Raw genomic sequence first — 23,894 nt, forward strand, 5'->3', positions numbered from 1 at the left:
CTTCCTTCCTTCCTTCCTTCCTTCCTTCCTTCCTTCCTTCCTTCCTTCTTTTCTTTCTTTTCTGGTCTTCTTTATTTTTCTTTCTCTGTTAGATGTGTAGTGGCATTTCAATGGGGTTTTATTTTCCATTTTTCTAATAATGAATAATGAAATAATGTCATTTCCATTCTCTAGCTACTATATACAATACTCAGCAATAAGTAATATCAGGGATAATACTCCAAATATTTAACAACTGCCAGTATGGCATGGGTAGAAACCAATGAGGACAGAGAACACACCAATCAAAGCAGATGTCAGCTGTAAACAAAAGTTTGGTTGTAACTAAATCTGCTATTCAATATCAGCCGTATCAGCCCAGCATATGTCATCTCACATGAATGCAAACATAATTATGTGATAAATTATAGATGTAGAATCTAAACAGAAAATGGTAACTGCATTTATAATATGCATGCTTTATGTTAAATTTCCTTAGCATTGATATTCCAATTAACCCAGTTATCACAGAGAAGGAGATTATCTGATTCTTCAAGTATTTGCTGCCACAGATCAAACTTTTTGTTCTTTGACAATCAGGTGAACACTGGCCAGAGTTTTAATCTGTGTCTATCTTATTTTGAGTGAGACTATCTTTTCAATGTTTAGATCATTTCCATTAAGTAAATTGTTTATTATTAGAAGAATTATTATTTTTTCTAATGTTTCAGAAAAATAAAATTATTTTTCTAGTGTTTCTAGGTATTTTTCTCATAAGCTTTAGAAAGTATTTTGTTTATATTTATAAAATTAGCTAATTGTGATGTGGTTTGAAAGTAATTATTTCTAGTGTTCTATTTGTCTTTTGACTTTGTTTATGAAGATTTTTTTAATTCAAAGTTAAAAATTTGTAGTAAAATTAGTCAATCTTTTTATTATTATTATTATTATTTTTTAACTTTGGGATTTATGCCATAGTAAGAAAAACTTTCTACATGCCAAGATTAATTTTTAAATTCCCGTAGATATTCTTTTAGTACTGTTATGGTTTCTTTTATTTTCCTTTGTGACATTCAAATATCTAACTTATGTAGAATTCTTCTTCATGTAAGTATGAACTATGAATTAAATTTCCTTACCCATAGAACTATTTATTTTTCCAAGTATCAGTAATTGAAAATCTTTTCCCCCACTACGTTGACATTACCTTCATCATAAGCATAACTATCACAATATTTAAGGCAATTAAACTTTAGACATTTTAACTATTGGAGCTTTAAAATATATTTTGATAGATAGGTGAAATTCTCTCATCTCTCCATCCCTCCCTTCCTCCCTCCTTCTCATTCTTCTGGCTCTTACTGCATTATCTGAATTATCTTATTGCATTATCTTATTGATATTATTGTTCATTATCTGAATTATCTTATTGCATTATCTTTTGTAGTTTTAAAACAATTGCCATAGATTATTTTATTAGGATCACATTGAATGTATTGATTTCATTATGGAGAATTAACATCTTTATGATATTTTTGTTTTATGTTTAGGAACAAGATATGACTTTCAATTTGTTCAAGGTTTCTTTTATCTCTTAGAAGCTTTTCCTTCCTTCCTTCCTTCCTTCCTTCCTTCCTTCCTTCCTTCCTTCCTTCCTTCCTTCCTTCCTTCTTTCCTTCCTTCCTTCCTTCCCCTTTCTACTTATGTAGTTTTCTTAAAGTTTATTTTTAAGAATTTTATTTATAATTGTTTTTCTCTTATAAATGAGGTCACTGCTAATGTTATTATTACTATCACCAATTGTGTATATAGGAAGTTTATTATTTTCTGTGCAATAATTTTGTATCCAGCTAATTCTATTGAGTTACCTTTTTGTTTATGATAATTTTTAAGCTAGCTTCTTTGAGTTTCCTAGGTAGCAGAAAGGTTATGTGTAAGCAACTAATTTTTCTCTTTCTTTGAAACTGAGTTTACCTATTTCTTTGCCTTCTCTAATTGCATTGATTAGAACATTTTGAGAAACATTAAACAGTAGTGATTTTAATGGAAATTTTTGCATTATTCTTGTATTTAATAGATATAATTTGGGTCAGGCACAGTGGCTCATGCCTGTAATCCCAGCCCTTTGGGAGGCCGAGGCAGGCAGATCACATGAGGCCAGGAGTTTAAGACCAGCCTGGCAAACGTGGTGAAACCCCATCTCTACTAAGAATACAAAAATTAGCCAAGCATGGTGGTGCACAACGACTGTAATCCCAGCTACTTGGGAGGCTAAGGCAGGAGAATTGCTTGAATCTGAGAGGCGGAGTTTGCAGTGAGCTGAGATCATACCACTGCACTCCAGTCTGGGTGACAGAGCAAGACTCTGTCTAAAAAAAACACACACACACACACAAACAAACAAAAACCTAAAAACCCCAAAAATGTCAAAATGGATATAATTCTAGTATTTTCTCATGTCATTTAAAGAATGATACTGGCCTTAGAAGTTTAACAGTTAAAAAAGAACTATCCACTTGTTTCTGTTTTTTTAAGAACCTACTGTTTAATAAAAAAGATGTGGAAAATCTTTTCATCAAATAATTATTTAGCAACAATGGATATGTTTTGTAAGTTAGATCTATTCACACTTTATATTAGCTGTAATTCAATGAATTACAGTTAATATGATTATTTTAATGTGCTCTGAAATCTCTTTGCCAATATTTTATGTTGTTTAAATTTTTATTGATTTTTATTGATTTCCGTGAGTGATATTAGTTAGAATATCTGATTTTCATATTTTCTTCTGACCTTCAATAATACATTGCATTTAATACATAAGAATGATTTAGGAGAAAGTCTCCTGTTTCTATTATCTGGAACAGTTTAAAACATTGTGGTTATCTTTTATTTGATGATTTAGTAAAATTATATGGTGAAACTGTCTTGAGCCATTGATTTGTGATTTATTATTTAAAAACTTTATTTTCTGTCTACCACTGCCACTTCTTAGGTTAATTGGTTTGTTTAGATCTTTCACTATTTCTAGAGTCTGTTTGGTGCATTTTAAATTGCAAGCAAGAAAGTAATTTTATACAGATTTTCAAATTTGTATGTATAGAGTTAATAATTTCCTTCTAGGCTCTTTTAATTTTCTCAGTTTCTATAGTTCTTTCCTGTTTTTCTTATTTGTTCTTTATCCCTCTCTCCATCCCTGACTGTTTGGTTACTTAATAAGGTCAAGAATAGTTCAAAAACAATTTTTAAAGAATCAGCTTCTAGATTACTTCAACATTTTTTTTTGCCATTTCAGTAGTTTTTCATTAATAAATTGTATCTGCTTTTTTTTCCTTTTTAAGTTAAATGTTCATACAACTTACTCTTATTTTTAATAATTATAGCAAATGTATAACACTGAATTTTAACTGAGCACTGCCTTATGTAGTCCATGAGTTTTCGTCACAGCTATTTTTAACTAAGTAGTTTAAAATTATTTTTAAAAAAATCTGGCAGTAGAGTCTTAAAAATTTTTCTAGTCTTTAAAATGTTTTAATATCTGGATTGTGATCACATAATGTTATTAGTAATTTTAATACTTATTTTATGGCCCAATCAAGATCAATCAATTTATATGTACAGCATATCTATATCTATTTCTCAAATGAAAACATCTTACTAATTATATTCTAGTTTTAACTTTTGTTTACAAAATAGTTCTGGCTTGCCCCACCTCTGGACCTAGGGTAGAAGTGCATCTTTCTGTCCTCACTTCATGGTTGGGAGGGTGCAAGGTAATGAATTGTAAGCCAAAATGACGTGTGTTATTTAATTGCTAATATGAGTTTCTCCAGGGTGCTTTTTTTCCTATTAGTTACAGTGACTGGCAATGTTAGAGAGCATGGCTGATCTGCCATTCTGGGTTCCTGAGTGACTACGCTGAGTAGAGGCCCTTCCAACTCTTGACAAACATGTGGTGAACACAAGAATAAACAGCTACTGTTTTAAGTCAACGGAATTGAGGAAACTGGTATTGTAGTGAAAACAAGGCAATATTGATTGAATTACTCTTCATAATCATACTGATTTTTGCTCGCTTGATTTGTCGTGTGCTGGTGGGCTTGAATCTTTGTCTACGGATGTGTGTTTCTGACAGTTTCTATTTGAATCTCATGTAGTTTTTATTTTGCAAAGGTTGATGCTAAATTAACTGGTATCTAAGTCTTAATAACTGTTGTATCTTCATAATTAATTATACCATTCAGTATTTTAAATTTTTTTTTGTTTGTTTCACTCAATGGCTACTTGAGTAATTTTAAACTCAATTAGGATTCTAACAAATCATTTTGTTGTTGTTGTTTTACATCCTAGTATTCCTTTGGCCATCTTTCATTGCTAGGCCCTGGGATTTACATATTTTTCTTTCATAAAGCATAGAGTTTAGGGAGTTTAGAGCATGTTCGAAAATGCCCTACAGAGTTAAAAGACTTCTGTTTTTGTAAATAAATTTTTAAATATTGTTCAATGTGTAGCCATGCTTTACTTTGTTTTTTCCTGATACTTAGGAAGTTTTTGTTTTCTTCTTATAGTTAACTTTATATTATATCCTTAAATGTACACACACACACACCATACATATGTATAAATAGTATATAAATATTTCATGTACAATATATTTATACATATATGTATAACTTTGTGTTTTTATTTTTCCGTTAGAAACAATGTAAAGTCTGTGTATTTCTTCCTTCTTACCTTCTTTTTCTCCTCCACCATTCATCTCTTGTTAGGTAGTTTGTTTCACAGTGTTGTAATGTTTAACTTCACATTCTTATATAAAATTATACTTTTATTAATTAATTCTTAGGTTTGTAGATTCTATTTTGACTTTTGCCGGTGTATTTTCACTACTTCTATGCTTTTTCTTCCTTTAGCTCTCAAATTTTCTCAATTTTCATATTCTTTACCGTAATTTATCTTTTTGTTAGTTCTACATGTGAACAGATGTTCACCAACATTTACTCCATGTTTTGAGTTACTTCGTGGTTGGCTCTATTCTCTCTCTCAAGAATAGTTCATGGGAATATCGTTTCCTCAGTTCCCACAACTTCTGTCTTCTTTCAAGTGTTTGTTGCGTTTGTATTTTAATGAGGATTTGGCCAAGCAGAAATGAGGCTTTTGTTCTTTAAAATTTCATATATTGCTTCACTGACTTTTTGATTTTAATGTAGCTATGGAAAAGTAAGAGGTCAGGCTGTTTTGTCTTATAACTCCTTTGGTATTATTGTATTTAGAATCTTTAAAATATAAAAGATTATTTTGAAGTATGGCAAATTTATTACGCTATATATTCATGTGATCATTCTGGATAAATCTTCCCAGGGTCATGGTGATTAATCTTTCAATATATAATCAATTCTTCTTTTAAAGACAGTTTTCTTGAATTACATTTTAAATATTTGTTCTTTTCTGTGGTTTCCATTTTTTCAGCATGGATTCTAGTTATACATTTTGAAATTTCCTTTGGCATCTTCCATACCTACTCATGTTCTTTCATTTCTAAACTCTATTTTCATTTCATTTTTAAAATCCAATTATTAAATTGTTTCCTGGGTCATTCATTGGGTTATTAGCACTTTCTTTTTGCTTTCCCTAATTTAACCTACAAGTATGAAATTTCAAAATTAAAAATCATTTCTCAAGATCTCCTAAAATTTAAATCATTACACAGTCTTCAGTCTCTTTCCTAAGTTATTTTGACTGTTACATATGTTCTGCTTTTTGCTCTTGCTCCATAGAGATGATTATTATTATTTTATTTTGTAGTAAGTTTCCTCTACTTCATGACAATATTTGCCTGTGAGAGTTCTTTACTAGGCATTTACTTTTAATATCTCTTCCTCCTTCTCCTCCTCTCCTTTATTCTTCCTTTAATTCTTGGTGAAAATAAATGAATTTTCCTAAACCAGCCATCCAAAAGGATATTTGTGTAGTAAGGAAGAGCCTATGGCCAAATTCAATGCTAACTGGCATTATTTTTTTAGCACCTGGATTTCTGTGTTAGTTCCTTTAGTCTCTCATTCTTACCAAACAATGGAGTTAGGTGGCTGGGAAAATTTTGCAAAAAGCATTTTTTCAATAATAAATTTTATTTTTCAGAACAGTTTAGGCTCACATCAAAATTGAGTAGAAGGTACAGGCAGCTCTCTTATATTTTCTGTCCCCTGTATTACTAAGGCTCTCCAAAGAAAGAGAGTCAATACAACAGATACACACACACACACGCACACACTTGCATACATCCATACAAACAGGCAGTCCTCAACTTATGATGGTTTAATTTATAATTTTTTGACATTACAATGGATTTATTGGGGGCATTACATGCATTTTAGACTTACATATTTTTAAATCTTATGATGAGTTTATCAAAACAGAACCTCACTGTAAGTCAAGGAGCATTTGTGTGTGTGTGTGTGTGTGTGTGTATGTGTATGCACATGTACACTATATATATATGCATATATATATACACACACATATATATACACACATAGTGAGGGATTGTCTTATGTGACTGTGGAGGCTGAGAAGATTCACAATTGCTGTCTGCAAGCTGGAAGCCTGGGTAAACCAGTGGTGTAGTTCCAAACCAAACCCAAAGGCCCAAGAACCAGGAAGCTAATGAATGGAGTCCCAATCTGAGTCTTAAGGCACAAAAGAATACCAATTTCCAAAGGCAGGAGAAAATGAATGTTGCAGCTTTAGAAAAGATTAAATTCATTTTTCCTCTTTCTTTTCATTCTACTCAGGCCCTCAACAAATTGGATGATTGTATTAGTCCATTATCACACAGCTATAAAGATCTACCTTAGGCTGGACATGGTGGCTCACATCTGTAATCCCAGCACTTTAGGAGGCCAAGGAGGGTGGATCACCCAAGGTCAGGCATTCGTGACCAGCCTGGCCAACATGGTGAAACCATATCTCTATTAAAAATACCAAAATTAGTTGGGCATGGTGGTGCATGCCTGTGATCCCAGCTACTCAGGAGGCTGAGGCAGGAGAATCACTTGAACCCAGGAGGCAGAGGTTACAATGAGCCGAGATTGTGCCATTGCACTCTAGCCTGGTAGACAGAGCAAGAATCCATCTCAAATAAATAAATAAATAAATAACTACCTTAGACTAGATGATTTATGAAAAAAAGAGGTTTAATTGACTCACAGTTCTGCAAGCTTAATAGGAAGCATGTCTGGGAGGCCTCAGGAAACTTAAAATCATGGATAAATGCCACACACTTTTAAACCATCATGTCTCATGAGAACTCACTATCACGAGAATAGCAAGGGGGAAAACTGCACCCATATCCATTCACCCCTCATCAGGCCCCTCCTTCAATTCAACATAAGATTTGAGCAGGGACACAAATCCAAACGATATCATTCTGTCCCTGGCTCCTCCCAAATCGTTTGTCCTTCTCACATTGCAAAATACAATTAACTTTTCTCAACAGTTCCCCAGTTTTAACTGATTTCAGCATTAACTTAAAAATCCACATTCCAAAGTCATATCTGAGACAAGGTAAGTGCCTTGCACCAATGCACCTGTGAAATCAAAAACAAGTTAGTTACTTTCAAGATGCAAGGGGAGTACAGGTGTTAGGTAAATGCTCCTATTCCAAAAGGAGTAAATTGGCCTAAACAAAGGGCCTACAGGTCCCATGCAAGTCCAAAATCCAGCAAGGCAGACATTGCATCCTAATGCTCCAAAATAATCTCCTTTGACTCTATGTCTCAAATTCAGGGCATGCTGATGCAACAGGTGAGCTTCCAAGGCCTTGGACAACTCCACCTCCTGTGTCCCTGCAGGGTACAGCTCCCACAGTTGCTTTCACAAGCTGGCATTGAGTGCCTATGGCTTACCCAGCAACCATGGCAAGCTGTCAATGTATTTACCATTCTGGGGTCTGGAGGATGGTGGCCCACTTCTCACAGCTCCACTAGGCAGTGCCCCAGTTGAAACTCTGTGTGGGGGCTCCAACACCACATTTTCCCTTTGCACTGCCATAGTAGAGGTTCTCCGTGAGGGTTCCGCCCCTGCAGCAGACTTTTATCTGTACACCAAGACATTTCCACACATCCTCTGAAATCTAGGCAGAGGCTTCAAAACCTCAATCCTTGCCTTCTGCACACTGGTGGGCCCGTAAACACGTGGAAGCTGCCAAGACTTGGGGCTTGCACCCTCTGAAGCCATGGCCCAAGCTGTGCTGTGGCCCCTTCTAGCCACAGCTGGAGCTGGAGCCACTGGGATGCTAGCTGCCATGTCCCAAGACTGAATAGAGCAGGGGGCCCTGGGTCTGGCCCACAGAATCATTTTTTCTCCTAGGCCTCTGGGCCTGTGGTTTGAGAAGCTGCCAGGAAGGTCTTTGAAATGCTCTAGAGGCATTTTCCCCATTGTCTTGTCTATTAACATTCCACTTTTATTTTTCACTTATGTAGATTTCTGCAACAGACTTGAATTTCTCCCAGAAAATGAGTTTTTCTTTTCTACTGCATGGCTGGGGATGCAAATTTTCCTAACTTTTATGCTCTGCTTCCCTTACAAATATGTTTCATTTTCAGATAATCTCTTCATTCATGCACGCTTTGAGAAACAGCCAAGTCAAATCTTGGATGCTTTGCCGCTTAGAAATTTCTTCAGCCAGATGCCCTAAATCATCTCTCTTAAGCTCAAAGTTTCAGAGACCTCTGGGCTGAGGGCAAAAAGCTACCGGTCTCTTTGCTAAAGTATAGCAAGAGTGACCTTTACTCCAGTTCCCAATACGTTTCTCATCTCCGTCTGAGATCTCCTCAGTCTGAACTTCATTTTAATATCTCTATCAGCATTTTGGTCAAAACTATTCAACAAGCCTCTAGGAAGTTCAAAACTTTCCCACATCTTCCTGTCTTCTTCTGAGCCCTCCAAACTGTTCTAACTTCTGCCAGTTATCCATTTCCAAGGTTGCTTCCACATTTTCAGGTATCTTTATAGCAGTACCTACCCCCATCTTGGTACCAATTTTCTGTATTAGTCCTTTCTCACACAGCTACAAAAACTACCTGAGATTGAGTAATTTATGAGGAAAAGAGGTTTAAGTGACTCACAGTTCCACAGGCTTAACAGGAAGCATGACTTGGAGGCCTCAGGAAACTTACAATCATGGTAGAAAATGAAGAGGAAGCAGGCACCTTCTTCACATGATGGTAGGAGAGAGAGAGAGTGAAGGGGGAAGTGTCACACACTTTTAAACCATGAGGTATCATGAGAACTCACTCACTATCATGAGAATAGCAAAGACAGCAAGGAGGAAAACTGTCCGCATGATCCAATTATCTTCCACCAGACCCCTCCTTGAATTCAACATGAGATTTGGGTGGGGACAAAAATCCAAACCATATCAGTAATAATACCACCTGCATTGGTGAGAACAACCTTCTTAGTCTACAAATCAAATGTGAGTCTCTTCTGGAAACATACCATCACAGAAACAATGTTTAGCAGCTATCTGGGTATTCCTTAGCCCACTCAAGTTGACACATAAAATTAACCATTCCAATTTCACAGCTTGTCAACTTGCCAACCAACTTGTCAACTTGGCACGCAGACGTATATGTCCTTAAACCATACTTGATCCTCAGTAAAGACAATAACAAGGTCACAAGTCCACCTAACATGATACAACTGTATCCCACATGCAGCTGAAATTGAACTAGTCCCTTTCTAAGAAGAAGCGTTAAAATCCTTGAGGGCTGTTTACTCTTCTCATATCTTTTAAATACTTTGTTGTAAAATCAGTAATACTTAGATAATGACATAAAGTCAATATATGTTATGTACAGAACATAAGAGAAAAAAGAGGAAAGATATTTGTTTAATATGTATATGTACACATAACCATATTCACAACAAAACGAAAAGGAACTACTCATAATTACAAACTTTGTCTCTGTAACTGGTAAGATAGTCATAGTTGATATTATTTTATTACACATTATGAACAACAGCCTAAACCTACTACAGAGCCTTTTCTTGTTCTGAGCCCCACTCAACACTAGCAGGTTTTAAGCCACTCGGTAAATGTGCTGAAGTAGCACACCCTACTGAAGAATATGTTGCCTCTAAAATTCAAAGAGGCTTCCTATGCATTGGGCCTCTTTCTTGCAACAAGGGCAGCTGTAACAACTTATTCTTCACTTTAGAAAGGATATCTTGACATATCCCCCACTTGAATCCTAGAAATTTTACTTTCTAGACCTGTGAATTTTAGTCAAATTTATTTCCCACCCTCTGATATGCATGTGTATTACCAGTAATTCTGGAGTAGTTTCTACATCTTACTCACAAGGTCCAGTCAGCATAATGTCATCCATATAATGGACCAGTGTGATGTCTTGTGGAAGGGAAAGGCAATCAAGATGCTTGAATACTAAATTATGACATAAGGCTGGAGAGTTGATATACCTCTGTGGTACGACAGTGAATGTACATTACTAGCCTTGCCAGCTGAAAACAAACTGCTTCTGGTAAGCCTTAGGGGCAGGGATGGAGAAAGAAAGCATTTGCCAGATTAATAGCTGTAAACCAGGCACCGGGGATGTTTTAATTTGCCCAAGCAATGAAATCCCATCTGGTACAGCAGTCGGAATTGGAGTCACCACCTGGTTAAGCCTATGATAATCCATTGTCATTTTCCAAGATCCATAAATTTTCTGCAGTATGCCTTGTTTAAAAGGAAAATTTATTGGGGATGTGGTAGGAATAACTACCTGTGCATCTTTCAAGTCTTTGATGATGGCCCTATCTCTGCAATCTCTCCAGGAATGTGGTATTATTTTTGATTTACTATTTTCCTAAGTCTTCGAAGTTCTAATGGCTTCCACTTGGCCTTTTCCTTCACAATGGACTTCACTCCACAGATTAGGGCTCCAATGTGGAGATTCTGCTATGTCTATTCTAATTTTGCATCTGGTACTAGGGAAATAACCACAGGATCAGTTCAGAGACCCACAGGACCCACGGGGAAATGGACTTGAAGTAAAACTCCATTGATCACATGAACTCTGTACATCCCTTCTCTGACTGGCTACTGTGATGTTCAGGGTCTACTGATATTAGTGTCAATTCAGAGATAGTGTCAAGTAGTTCCTGAAAGGCCTGAGGATTTCCTCTCCTCAGTCACTGTACAGTCACTCTGGTAAAAAGATGTCTTTGACGTAAGGCCAGAAGAAAGATTAACAGTATGAATTTGTGGCAGTGTACCAAGGTCAAGAGAAGCTCTTTCCTCAAGAGAAGACAACCTCTTCCATTTGAGGGGTTCTGGTTTGCAAACTGGCTCAAATCTGGGGATTGACTGAGGGGCCATAACTGGTTGGTTTTATAATCTAAGTTAGACTTTTGTTAACTGGATCCAGAACTTATCTGCTTATGTATATCAAATAAAAATTCAATAGGCTTCCTATCTATTTCACTTTTAGGAACATTAGAATTAACCAGCCAGCATCATGGGTCTCTGTGAGTAGTGCTGTCCTGATGTCTGCTTTGACTCTGCTATCCATGAAGACAGCCATGCCTATCTTGCCATTGGTGGATGAATACTGCCCCATGGTCCTTGGCATTCTGGAATCCAATTTCTCCCATTGCATTTAGATTTCCCAATGTAATGACTGCTGTTTTCAGTAAGGGGTCTGGCCTACAGAGAAGAGCAATCCCAGAGCTCTTCAAGAATGCTGGAGACCCCTTCACTAACTTATGTTTCACAGTATTAGTGAAAGGGATGTGCTTGCTTTACTACTGGAAACAGCCATTAGCATCTTTAAATCTAATGAGATTACAGAGCCAATTCCAGAAACCTCAGAATCAACCGAAATTTCATACTTAAAATTCTGCTTCTCTATACCGCTTTCAGTACCAAAACCTACACTATTCAGGTTTTCCCAGAGCCAACAGTATATATGTATGTATGTGTGTATGTGCATGTGTGTATAACATATACATATACCATTTGCAAGCTGGAGGCCCAGGAAAGCCAGTAGTGTAGTTCCAGTCCAGACCTCAAGGCCTAAGAACCCAAGAAGCTGATGGTGTAAGTCCCAGTCTCATTCCAGAGGCCCAAGATTCAGGCACAACAATGACCAAGGGCAAGAGAAAATGAATTCCTTAGCTCAAGAAAAAAGCAAATTTGCTCTTCCTCTGCCTTTTTGTTCTATGTAGGCCCTAAAAGGATTGGACGATGCCCAACCGAATGGGTGAGAGCACTCTTCTTTACTCAGTCTGCCAATCAAATGTTAATTTCTTCTGGAAACCCAGCCTCACAGACACACCCAGAAATAATGTTTACCAGCTATATGTGTACTCTTTTGCCCAGTCAAGTTGACACACAAAATTAGCCATTGCCCACCCCACCTCACACATACATGTCCTCTTGCAAGATCAATACCACATATCAGAGTGATACATTTGCTATTATCTGTGAACCCAGTTTGACACATTATCATCACCCAAAGACCACAGTTTACACTAGGGTTCTCTCCTGTAAACTCTTGTAAATTAGAGTATTGCACATTCTGTGGTTTTTACAACTACATGACGACTTACTTACATCTACCATTGTAGTATCATGCAGAAAAGTTTCACTTTTCTAAAGATTTTCTATGTTCTGCCTTTTCATCTCTCTCTCCCCTTTGACCCCTGGCAACCACTGATCATTTTACTGTCTCCATAGTTTTGCTTTCCAGAAAGTCATATACTGTAGCTGAATTATACAGCGTCTAGCCTTTCAGATTGGTTTCTTTCACCTTGTAATATGTCTGTACATTTCCTTTATGTCCTTTCATAGCTTGATACCTCATTTCGTTTTAGTGCTGAATAATATTCTATTTTCTTCATGTACTACATGAAGAAGGAAGAATTTGCCCTTTTTGGTTCTTTCCTACCTACTTGAGCTGGGACATCTCGCCTCATGATGGGAGTTATTTATCCAGCACCCACTAAAGGACATCTTGGCTGCTTCCCAGTTTTGACAATTATGAATTAAGTTTCTGTAAATATTTATGTGTAAGTTTTTGTGTCAACGTAAATTCTTATATCTATTGAGTAAATACAAAGAAGCATGATTTTTGGGTCATGTGGAAAAATTATGTTTAGTTTTGTAAGAAACAGCCAAAGTGACTGTGATGGTTAATTTTATGTGTCAACTTGACTGGCGATGGAGATGCCCAGATTAAACATTATCTCTGAGTGTCTGGGAGGGTGTGTCTTTTATGAGATAAATGTTTGAGTTAGTCAACGTAGTAAAGTAGATTGTCCTCCCTAATGTGGTCGGGAGGGGAGTGTCTTTCAATCCACTGGGAGCCCAGATAGAACAAAAGGTAGAAGAAGGAAGAATTTGCCCTTTTTGGTTCTTTCCTACCTACTTGAGCTGGGACATCTCGCCTCATGATGGGAGTTACACCATCAGCTCCTCTGGTTCTCAGACTTTCAGACACGACCTCAGTTACACCACTGTCTTTCCTGGGTCTCCAGAGGGCAGGTGGCAGATTATGGGACTTCACAGTTTTTATAATTGCATGAGCCAATTCCTCATAATCTCTCTCTCCTCTCTGTCTCTCTCTTTTTCTCTCCTCTCTGTCTCATTCTTTCACTCTCTCTGTGTGTGAATATTTTATACACACACACACACAAAATTTGTGTATATATACACACACACACAAAACGTATATATATACACACATTATATAATACGTAGGATATAATCATCAGTGTATAACATTTTACACTATAGATTGATAATGATATCCTAAATTCAAATTTTCCCTTTCTACTGAGAATTTTACAATAGGAAGCCCTCTTACTGCAAGAATTTTCCTGGCTCTTGTTGGGCTTCTATAAACATTAAAGCTATTGCTAACCACATAATCAAGCAGATTAGCATATTTGTAAGCGGTGCTGTGCTAAACATTACATAATGTTTACACACACACGCACAAACAGAGATATTATGAGGAATTGGTTCATGCAATTATAAAACCTGAGAGGTCCCATGATAACGATTATATATATCTAATAATATATGTATATATAAAATAGTTCCACTGCTTCTCTGGACTAATATTTGGTGGTAATATTTTGCATTTGCACCAGCAAAAAATAAAAGCTACTGTTGCTCTGCATCCTTGCCAGCATTTGGTGTTGTCAATGTACATTTTTTTACACAGCATCTCTTACAAATATGCTAACCTGCTTGATTATGTGGTTAGCAATAACTTTAATGTTTATAGGCACGCAACAGGTGCCAGGAAAATTCTTTTAATAAAAGGGCTTCCTATTGCAAAATTTTCAGTAGAAAGGGAAAATTTGAAGTTCAGATATTATATTCAATCTGTAAGCTTTAAAACCTTATGATTTTAAGTTACATATAATTTTATTATGAATATGCTAAAGATTTATTTTAAGAAATAAATTTAATTTGTTTTGTTTTGCATGAACAAATATTAAATTAATAAATGTCAAATCCATCACTATCACATTTTTAAATGATGCTGTTTGTTTTTTGTATTTGGAAAATATTCCTTCACATTTATTCTTGAAGAAGTAATCCTTTGAAGAGTGACACTCAATCATGTGCTTTGAGAGTAGAACATGTATTTTCAAGTATATTATAGTCATATAGGAAACATATAAAATTGTACAACCACCAAAATCTCTCTGAAAAATTATAAATTCAATTAAAAATAATAAAGACTATTAAACAGTTTTCATAGAATATTATTCAAATACTAATATACTTGTTTATATTTAGTGCTGTTTTCTTTAAACACACGGAAAGCTACATTTTTGAGCTTGCATGCTCAGTCTGCGGGAAGAATTAACATGAAAACTGAAGAACACAGAGACACAAACACTGAGCTCCACTTTAAGGGTAAATTTATTCATAGAGATGTACCATTAAATAACATCAACATTAATCTTTTTATATTTTACAAGTATTTCATTATTTTTTTATAAATTATTTCTCATTTAAATCCTGTGGACTACCCAACAAATAACTGAAAACAAAGAAACACCCTCTTCTTATTTGAGGTTATATCTGTGCCAGTTCTGGAAATAATTTTGTGAAGCTAACAAGGCTTCGGTAATTCTATTAGGCATATAATATTTGTATTAAACCTCTCCACATTTAAAAACTTTGCAATTCCAATAAAATGCCTAATTGTTACATATTCTTAAGGTACCAGGCCAGAGGAAAATACACAGACTTACATCTTTAAGAACCAATATTCTTAAACATATTTTTAAATACGCCATGTATTCTTTTTACTTACAAATGTATTTTCTTCTTCCAACCGTGATGTAAGTAAAGGATTATACCCCTATTTTGCAAGTGAAAAAATGGAATTACAGAGAGTGGTCTGACTCCAATGGGTAGTCTTGCCTATTTTAGTATACTATATCCCAGTAGCAGTAAGACACACTCCAAATTCCTCCCTGAACTAGAAACACCACACAAAATAATCTTGAAATGATTGCTAGAAGCATTTTGTGTTTACTGATGAGCAATATCATGGAGCAATAGATGAAACATAATCTTTGCACCAAGATCAACATCGGTTGGGAGACTGGCTTTGCCTTTTGGAAGTTGTATGACCTCAGGAAAATTATGTAATTCCGGTAGTAATAACTACATTGCAATGTTTTTGTAATTTTTAACAATCTACTTTAAGCATGGAGCGCTGTCCCTGCAATACTATGGTTTCAGTAAATTCTATCTTTTAATATGTTAGAAAAAATTATACCTGTTTCAGTTACACAAATTGTTGGTCTATACTATTAATCTAATTGCTCTGGCTGCTGAAACAGAAAGTGTTTATGAAAGTATATGCACACAGTTAAATTTCATCAATTCTATATATATGCAGAAGGTAATTCAAGGGATCTCATCTCTAAAAATAATAATCTTTTTTTTTTCCTTTTTCTCTTTTCCCCTACCTGTTTGTCAGAAGGAGAGATACCTGTGAACTAATGGTGCTCTGTGTCCTGATATTCGGTTTCTTAATATTTCTTTCAGATATTTTGTTTAATGCAATTTCATCTGTGATTTTTAAAAAGAGAAGTCTTTCTTTAAAAAAGGGAGAGAAACATACTTTCTGCCTAATCTTCTTACTTTATAGATATGTAAAATGAGGCTCAGAGAAAATGGCCCAAGAAGAAGAAAAATATGGTCCCATATTTTTAGAGAATCAGGACTAGGAAGTCTTGATGTCTAGGGAATTTCAGTTGTATTTGAGTGCAAATTTATAACATAGAGTCAAGTAAGGTACTAGACAATTAGTCTTGAAGGGAAAGAGTTGTACCTCCTGCGCAACCCCAACAAACTTTTCCTAAAATAGCTGAAATTCCTGAAATTTGAGATTTAGCTATATTAACAACTCCTCTTTGAAGATTCAAACCCTCTGCAAGTATAACCCAGGTGGGAATCATAATTGTGAAGTTAATATCAGATTGTTTTCTTCCTATGACAACTTTGTAGGAAATGGTCCTCCAATGGCCTAAGGTCAGAAGTGGTAAAGGTTAAATGGGACCATATAGAATTAGACTAGAAAACAAGTTTAGGTTGGGCCTTACGTTGAGAGATAGCAGAACATCAGAGAGCTGCAAATGTCACTGAGGAAAGATTGTGAAGAGCAGAGGAAAGGTCGGAGATGATTCTTTTACATGCAATTCTTCCTTAATTATGCATTGGCTGTAGTGAATTAGAGAAGTATTTCCCTAGAAAGGTTTTTAAACAGTTTCCTAGGCCACCCCTCCAGAAAGTTTGATTTTGTAGATCTGGAATGGGCCATGGGATTTGCATTTTTAACAATACCCTAAGAGGTACAGATGCTGAGAGCAACCACACTTTGAGTACCAGTGAATTAGAACATGGGAAGAAACCTTCAGAGTTGCGGTTCTCAAACTTGGATGCACATTAGAATCATCTGGGAAGCATAAGACCTATCCCCAGGCTGCTTCCTCAGAGTTTATGATTTAATTGGTCATGCTGTGTAAAGGGAATCAACACTTTTTAACCTCACATGTTTATCACGTGCAGCAAGTTTAAAACCTACTCAAAAGGACAACACAAGAAGGTGTAACCCAGGGAATGTAAGTGACAGACACTGGCTCTGTTAGAGAGAGGCTAACTGTAGAGTGCTCCTGGGGGTAAGGAACTATTCTTTGTTCTGGCTGATTATTTCTATGGGGATAGGCAGACCTTGTGGTGATCTTCACATTATTTTGAAAGAAGACAAAAATCCAGTAAGTTGAGAAATCTCTAAATCTTAAAGTGTCAACAAATGTTTCCAATAAGTTTTAAAATAATGTGTGAATGAAAGATAAAATGTTCAGGACTAAATATAGCCCACAGGACGTAGTTTGTAAACTTTTGCTTCAGAGAATTTTCAAGCAAATGGCCTATTAGTTCTAATTAGTGTCCAAAGATGGTATGGGTTTTTCATGCAGAATGGCATAGAGTACTAGAAAACAAATCTGAGATATAACTAGGTTGAGAGAATGACCTTTTCTTTAATGCTGATAGAAGGCAGTAACCCAGATGTAAGTGGCTTGAAAACTTTAAATAGCTACACAAATAAAAGAAACTATTATTGTTTTGAAATACTAAGCTTTACAATTTGGAAAGGAAGTTCCTTTAAAATAAAATGTACTGTCACAATGATTTCGGTTCTAACAATTTTGTCTCACTGATATAGATACAGCTTTATAAAATTAGGTCATTCAACATCTAATTTGCCTTTATATTTATCTGATATTTTAGATCGTGCTCCAACTGTAGGACTTTTTTTGTCCCCCAGCTAATCAATCCATGGATAATGTGCCCTAAAATGTTATACATTTTATACCTATAAAAATTTCATGCTGTGTGTGTTTAAAACTAAATTTGCAGTGCTATAAACTATGATAACTCAACTAAAATATTATTAAAATTAAATATGTAAAGTTAAACAGAATTCTAAACAAAACATTTTGTTTATACTGTTAGAGCATCTGTTAGTCTAACAGACCCTTCTGTGTAATTATTGATGAGGTCTATATAACAGCTCTCTTACCACTAAATTAACTGAATTAAAAAATACAGCAAATCTGTAATTGAAATATGTTTCAGAACTTTCACACGCATGTGATGCAAAATGGATGCATCATTCAAATGTAAAGCATAAAAATGGAGATGATTCAGGAGTCATCCCATACCATCATAAATACATTTAAAATATCTTCTTTCTATTCACCTCATATCATCTTATGACTCCAATACTATAGGTAAAATGAAGATTCAAGTTTTTCCAAGGTGGAAGGGCTGTGATATGACTCTACATATTAACTTAAATTTATGCTAAGTGCCTTCCCAGAGATCCCTTGGACTTAATAGGAATGCACTAACAGGGACTCATATGTGCTTTCAATCAGTAGTCACACCACCCTGATGGCTTGTTATTCATACATATTTCCACATGAGAATACTTATTTCTTCTTATTTCTACATAAGAAATACTTATTTCTACATGCATTTTGATGAAAATGCATATCCGATAAAAACAAAAGCTACAACTTCCAAAAATGATGTACAGAGGGGGTCAACAAGTCAACTGGCTACAAGGGACAAGCAGGTGACATACGTGAGGTAAGCAAGCTAGAATTATATACCCATTCTATAGGTAGAGAAGCTCTTCAGACATAGCTGATGACCCTCCTGCACGATGGTAGGTCCAGTGTTGAATATCAGATTGTTCAACAGAAGTCAGTAATCTGGATTATCAGCTAAAATATTCTGACTTTTAAATGTCTCCCATCTATCAAAAAGCTTTTATGACATTGTGTAATCCCCCCCAAAAAATTTGTATGCAACGTCAATGTCTTGTATAAAGAGGCAGAGATGACAATTAAGGAAAGGGAGATACAATTCTTACAATGGCTGTCTTACCGAAAATAAGTGTTAGAGAAGTACCATTGTCCCCTGATCAGCATGAGTTTGACTTTGATCAACATGGGTCCCTTTATACGTGGACTTTTCTTCAACCAAATGTAGATGGAAAACATGGTATCCTTGGTATATGAAACTCACATATACAGAGGGTCAACTTTTTATATCCACAGGTTCCTCAGGGCCAACTGTGGGACTTGACAATGTGCAGATTTTGGTATATACAGGGGAGTCCTGGACAACTGTATTATACAAATGCTTCTATGCACAGAAAAAACTCTCCTCACTAAAAATGTGTCAGCAAAAATTTGACAATGAAAAATGTTCCATTCATTCACTCATTCATTTAGCAAATATTTCTTAAGACATTTTTCAGGTACTGGGAATAAGTGTGTCAAAGAAAAGTCTTTTTCCAGGAAGCTTACACACCAGTAAGGAGAAAGCCAAACAAGCAAACACATGGTAGATATTAAAACCAAACCATGATGCAGTAAGCATCAAAAATACTCAATTGCATAAATTAGAGGACTATCATATTATAAGGTTTAGGAAAAATACTTTTATTTTGTTCTTCCTCCAGTTATTCTATAGAAAAGTAAAGAATATGACATCTATGATTTCTTTCAGCAGTGTTTTGTGATTCTTCTTGGAGAGATCTTTCACCTCCTTGGTTAGTTGTATTCCTAAGTATTGTTTTTGTGGCTATTGGAAATGGGATTGAATTCTTGGTTTGGTTATAAGCTTGAACATTACTGTTGTACAACAATGCTACTGATTTTTGTACATTGATTTTGTGTACTGAAGTTTACCAAGGTCGTTTATCAGTTCCAGGAACTTTTTGTGAGTGTATTTAGGGTTTTCTAGGTATAGAATCTTATCATCAGCGAAGAGAGAAAGATTGGCTTCTTTTCCTGTTTAGATGCCTTTTATTTATTTCTCCTGCTTGATTGCTCTGTGGAGGACTTCCAGTAGTGTGTTGAATAGGAGTGGTGAGAGTGGGCATCCTTGTCTTGTTCCAGTTCCCAAGGGGAATGCTTCCAGCTTTTGCCTGATCAGTATGATGTTGGCTGTGAGTTTGTCATAGATGGCTCTTATTATTTTGACGCATGTTCCTTTGATGCCTCATTTATTGAGGGTTTTTATTATGAAGGGATATTGGATTTTCTTGAAGGCCATTTTTTTTTTTTTTTTTTTGCATCTGTAAAGATGCTCATCTAGTTGTTGCCTTTAATTGTGTTTATGTAGTGGATCACATATATTGATTTTCATATGTAGAAATAACCTTGCATCTCAGGAATGAAGCCTACTTGATTGTGGTAAATTAACTTTTTGATATGCTGCTGGATTCAGTTTGCTAGTATTTTGTTGAGAATTTTTGTATCTGTGTTCATCAGGGATATTGCCCTGTAGTTTTCTTTTTTTGTTGTGTCTTAGTCAGGTTTTGGTATCAGGGTGATGCTGGATTCATAGATTGATTTAAGGAGGAGTCCCTCCCCCTCAATTTTTTGGAATACTTTCAGTATAATTAGTAGAAGCTTTTCTTTTTATGTATGGTAGGATTTGGTGTGAATCCATCAGGTCTTGGGTTTTTCTTCATTGATCAGTCTTTTATTACTGATTCAATTTCATAACTCAACATTGATCTGTTCAGGATTTCAATTTCTTCCTCATTCAGTCTTGGGAGTTTGTCTGATTCCAGGAATGTATCCATTTCCTTTAGACATTCTAGTTTGTATGCATAAAGGTGTTCATAACAGTCTTTGAGGATCTTTTGTATTTCTGTGGGATAAGAGGTAATGTCAGCTTTGTCATTTCTGATTGTGCTTATTTGACTTTTCTCTCTTTTTTTGTTTCTTGAGCTACCTATTGGTCTATCGATCTTGTTTATCCTTTCAACCAATCAATGTTTTGTTGTGTTGATTTCTTTTATGAGTTTTGGGGTCTCAATTATCTTCAGTTCTGCTCTGATTTTAGTAATCTCTTTTCTTCTACTAGCTTTGGGGTTAGTTTGTTCTTGTTTTTCTAGTTCCTCTAGGTGTGATGTCAGATTGTTAAATTAAGATCTTTTTACCTTTTTGAGGTCAGTTTTAGCACAAAAATCCTTCCTCTTAATACTGCTTTTGCTGCATCCCAGAGATTTTGGTATGTTATGTCTCTATTTTATTTATTTCAAAGAATATTTTGATTTTTGCCTCAATTTTGCTTTTTACCCAAAAGTCGTCCAGGAGCAAGTTTTTAAATGTTCATGTAATTGTGTGGTTTTGAGAGATCTTTTTGGTATTGATTTCTATTTTCATTCCATTGTGGTCCAAGAGTATTGTTGTTATGACTTCTATTCTGTTGAATTTATTGAGACTTACTCTATGTGGTAAATCTCAGAGCATGTTCTGCTGCAGATGATAAGAATGTACATCTCATGAGTGATGGGTGGAGTATTCTGTAGATATCTATTGTAATAGGTTCAGTTGGTCAGGTGTTGAATTTAAGTCCAGAATTTCTTTCTTAGTTTTCTGCTTTGATGATCTGTCTCAAGTTGTGAGTGGGGTGTTTGTGTCCACTGCTATTATCGTGTGCCTATCTAAGTCTTTTCCTAGGTCTAGAAGTACTCATTTTATGACTTTGGGTGCTCCAATCTTGGGTGTGTGATACGGTTTGACTGTATCTCCACCCAAATCTCATCTTAAATCGTAGTTCTCATAATCCCCACATGTGGTAGGAGGGGCTCAATGGGAGGTAATCAATGGGAAGTAACTGAATCATGGAAGCAGTTTCTCATGTGCTGTTCTCGTGATAGTAAGTTCTCACAAGATAAGATGGTTTTATCAGGGGCTTTCCCCTTCAATCGGCTCTCTCTTTCCCTCTCTTGTTGTTCTGGGAAGAGGTGCCTTCCACCATGATTCTAAGTTCCCTGAGGTCTCCCCAGCCATGCTGAACTGTCAATTAAACCGCTTTCCTTTATAAATTACCCAGTCTCAGGCAGTTCTTTATAGCAGCACGAGAATGGGCTAAGTCAGTGTGTAAATATTTATGATAATTAAGTCTCCTTGTTGAATTGAACCTTCCATCACTGTGTAATATCTTCCTTTGTCGTTTTTTACTGTTGTTGGTTTAAAGTGTTTTATATGCTATAAGAACAGGTAGTTCAACCATTGTGGAAAACAGTGTGGCGATTCCTCAAGGATCTAGAACTAGAAATACCATTTGACCCAGCCATCCCATTACTGGGGATATACCCAAAGGATTATAAGTCATGCTGCTATAAAGACACATGCACACGTATGTTTATTGTGGCACTATTCACAATAGCAAAGACTTGGAATCAACCCAAATGTCCATTAGTGACAGACTGGATTAAGAAAATGTGGCACATATACACCATGGAATACTATGCAGCCATAAAAAAAGATAAGTTCGTGTCCTTTGTAGGGACATGGATGCAGCTGGAAACCATCATTCTCAGCAAACTATCACAAGAACAGAAAACCAAATACTGCATGTTCTCACTCATAGGTGGGAACTGAACAATGAGATAACTTGGTCACAGGAAGGGGATCATCACACACCGGGTCCTATTGTGGGGAGGGTGGGAGGGAGGTATAGCATTAGGAGATATACCTGATGTAAATGACTAGTTAGTTAATGGGTGCAGCACACCAACATGGCACATGTATACATATGTAACAAACCTGCACGTTGTGCACATGTACCCTAGAACTTAAAGCATAATAATAAAAAAAAAGAATAACAACCTCTGCTCTTTCTTATTTTTTATTTGCGTGACAGCTCTTTCTCTAACCCTTTACTTTGAGCGTAGGGGTGTCATTACATGTAAGATGGGTCTTTTGAACACAGCATAATTATGGGTATTTTTTGTAATCCAACTAGAAACTTTGTGCCATTTAAATGGATAATTTAGAATGTTTAAAGTTTAATATTGGTATGTAAAGTTTTTATGGTATCGTAAAGTTGTTAACTGGTTGCTTTATAGTTTCTATGATGTGGTTGCTATATAGGGTCTACAGAAAATGTACATAAGTATGTTTTTGTGGTAGCAGATATGTTTTTATGTTTCCATGTAAGAAACTCCCTTAAGGATCTCTTGTAAAGTTGGTCTAGTGATAATAAATTTCATTAGTTATTGCCTGTCTGGGAATAATTTAATTTCTCCTATGTCTGTGAAGCTTAGCTTGACAGAATATGAAATTCTTGGTTGGAATTTCTTTCCTTTAAGGATGTTGAAAATTGGTGCCCACTCTTGCCTTGCTTGTAAGGATTCCGCTGAGAAGTCCGCTGTTAACTTGATGAAGTTCCCTCTGTACGTGATTTGACCTCTTTCTCTAGCTGCCTTTAAGAATTTTTTCTTTAGCATTGACACTGGATGGCCTTGTGACAAAAATGCCTTGGTTCTGTTCGTTTTATGCATAGTACCTCATAGGTCTTCTCTGGATTTCTTGTATCTGGATGTCTACCTCTCTACCAAGATTAGGGAAATTTTCTTGAATTATTCCCTCAAATATGTTTTCTAGGTTATTTCTTTTTTCTCCTTCTCTCTCAGGAATGCTAATATTTCATAAATTTGGTCATTTTACATGATTCCGTATTTATTGAAGGCTTTATTTTTAAGGATTTTTTTGTTTATTTTTGTCTGGATTAGTTCAAAATATTATTCCGCAAAGTTTAAAATTCTTTTTTTCTGCTTGGTCCAGTCTATTGACAAAGCTTTCAATTGTATTTTGAAATTTATTAAATGAGTTTTTTTTTGCCAAATCCAGAAGCTCTTATTGATTTTCTTTCTTTCTTTCTCTTTCTTTCTTTTTTCTTTCTTTCCTCCCTTCCTTCCTTCCTTCCTTCCTTCCTTCCTTCCTTCCTTCCTTCCTTTCTTCCTTCTTTCCTTTCTTCCTTCCTTTCTTTTTTTTTCTTT

Source organism: Colobus angolensis, unplaced genomic scaffold (genome assembly GCF_000951035.1).
Source record: "Colobus angolensis palliatus isolate OR3802 unplaced genomic scaffold, Cang.pa_1.0 Scaffold257, whole genome shotgun sequence".
Classification (NCBI taxonomy): domain Eukaryota; kingdom Metazoa; phylum Chordata; class Mammalia; order Primates; family Cercopithecidae; genus Colobus; species Colobus angolensis.